The sequence below is a fragment of the Nycticebus coucang genome, chromosome 6 (genome assembly GCF_027406575.1).
Source record: "Nycticebus coucang isolate mNycCou1 chromosome 6, mNycCou1.pri, whole genome shotgun sequence".
Lineage (NCBI taxonomy): Eukaryota > Metazoa > Chordata > Mammalia > Primates > Lorisidae > Nycticebus > Nycticebus coucang.
In genome coordinates, this window is record NC_069785.1 from 91,085,727 (window position 1) to 91,088,426 (window position 2,700).

At 39.4% G+C, this 2,700-nt stretch overlaps 1 pseudogene; it reads right to left on the reverse strand.

Moving 5' to 3' along the window:
- Nucleotides 1-515: 515 nt before the first annotated feature.
- On the reverse strand, nucleotides 516-1,856 carry LOC128588795 (mitochondrial Rho GTPase 1-like; annotated as a pseudogene).
- Nucleotides 1,857-2,700: the final 844 nt, after the last annotated feature.

Consider the following 2,700-nt stretch of genomic DNA (forward strand, 5'->3'; position numbering starts at 1 on the left):
TACCGCATGATCTCATTAATGTACACAGCTATGATTTAATAATTAAAAAAAAAGAAAAAAATTGTGCCGCATGTACTTACAGAATCCAAAGGATCATTCTGAGTAAATGTGAAAGAAATAACTGATCCTTGAGTAAATACAATCTCTTGGCTGACTTAAAACTAGGAGAGTGAGTCTGTGAGCACTAACAATGCCACATAGAAATGCCTAGAAACGTCATTTTTTAGTACTCAGTTTAGTAGACCATATCTTCCCTGAATATGTTCATTATTTACAAAATATTCCCTTTTGGCCTCTGAAATTTAGCCATTTTAGTTTGGCTGTTAGCTGTTTCTTTCCATATGCTAGCCAATACTGCAGTTATATCTAATATTAAAATACTCTTACACATGAATTACAAATATTAATAATGTAACTCTGCATGTATAAATATCTCAATATTTCTAGTAGAAATAAAGCATTCAGAATGTACATAAAAGTGGGGGTTTTTTGGTAGGGATGGTATTTTGTTTTAATTAACGTTGTTTCAAAAGTGCTCTGTACATAGCAAAGCCCCAAACTGCAAAAACAGTAGCACCAAAACTTGCTCAAAGCCTAAATGTAGAGCTCTTGAGGTCAGCTTGTGTCAGGTGCAGGTACATGGCCATTGTTGTCAATTTAACAAAGATATCCTTACTGGATGCATCAGCTGTATTGCAAGTGAAGGCTTGTGGTGGAGGCATTTTGTGTTTCCTGCAGAAATCAGTAGGTGAAATACTATATTCTTGCTTAACTTCATGTAGGTCTGACTTTGCAGCTACGATTAAGCAGGGTATTCTGCTGTCCATAAAGTGTTGCTTAAAAAACCTGGCACAGTATTCAAAGGATTTGGGATTACTGACATCATATACCAGGCACACAACATCACAAATGATCTCAGCCTCAGTTAGAAATTCCAATTATGAGATATCATGCAACAACAAGTATTTCTCTTGTCCATATACATAAACAGTGTTAATTGCATAGTAGGATTTATGATCATCATGAATTTTCTTCTGCCTCATTAAGTTTCTTCCAAGAAGAGCCTGAAGAACTCCACTTTTCCCACAGTTTTTCATTCCAATTAAGTTACATCTGAACACACTTCTTTTTTTTTATTAGTATTAGATCATAGCTGTGTACATTAATGCGATCATGGGGCACCATGCACTGGTTTTATAAACAGTTTGGCACATTTTCATCACACTGGTTAACATAGCATTTCTGGCATTTTCTTAGTAACTGTGTTAAGACAATCATATTCTGCATTCACTAAGTTTCACATGTACCCTTGTAAAGAGGAGGGGTCCTGTAGGAAGAAGAACAGCTTTCTGTGCATGATAAAAGAGCTCTGATATGTTCTTCAGGTTTTTTGCTGAACACTCCACACAGGTTTCTATTTCTGTATACTGGATCATAATAGGAAGGATGGTCTCCGTACTACTATATTCCACCAGATCAGATTTGTTCCCAACTAACATTAAAGGCAGCCTGCTGCTATCTTTGTCTATTCTCTCATTTATGAGAGGAATTCATCAACTCGATACCTTATCAATAGAATGCTTATTGTTAACAGCATACACTATGCAAATGACATTAGCCTGTGATATTTCTTGATGAAGTTGTTCATGACTTTGTTCTGCTTCTGAGTAATCTACAATATGTGTTGGAACTCTCTCAGCGGTGACATCAGCTGGAATGGTGATTTCTTCAGCTCAAGGAGGAACCTCTTCTGGGAATTCTTCACTGACCAGAGACATAATCAGTGATGTCTTCCCAACTCTAGGTTCTGGCACCAGCAGGATCCGCAGGTCTTTCTTCATGTCTGCTGCCTGCACGCTTGGAGTGGACTCCTTTCACCGGGTGCACCCACTCCACAGTGCTGGTCTCCCCACACTACTGGCGCCACCTGCCAGCCTCTTCAGCTGCCCAGGCCCACCACACGGCCTCCTCAGTTACTTCAGAGCACCTGAGCCGGGACAGCCCAGCGGGAATGGATAAAAGATTTAAATTTAATACACAAATAAAAATTCTAGAAGAGAGTGTGGGGAAAACACTTGAAGATGTTGGCCTGGGGAAAAACTTTATGAAGAAGACCACCTACCCACCCACCCACCCACCCACCCCCAGCAATTGCAGCAACACCAAAAATAAATAACTGGTGCTTGATCAAGCTAAAGAGCTTTTGCACAGCTAAGAGTACCACAGAGCAAACAGATAGCCCTCAGAATGGGAGAAGATTTTTACATGCTACGAATCTGACTAAGGCCTGATAACTAGAATCTACAGAGAACTCAAAATGAACAATAAGAAAAGTGCAAACAACCAGCTCTATAAGCAGGCAAGAGATGTGAATAGAAACCTCTCTGAGCATAACAGACAAATAACCAACAAACACATGAAAAAATGCTCATTGTCTTTAATCATCAGAGAAATGCTAATCAAAACCACTCTATTATATCACCTAACCCCAGCGAGATTAGCCCACGTCACAAAGTCACAAAACACCAGATGCTGGTGTAGATGTGGAAAGAAGGGAATACTGCTCATGGGACTGCAAACTAATACAGCCCCTTTGGAGAGAGGTATGGAGAATCCTCAAAGATCTAAAAGTAGACCTTCCATTTGACCCTACAATCCCAGTACTAGGTATCTACCCAGAAGAACAAAAATCATTTTACC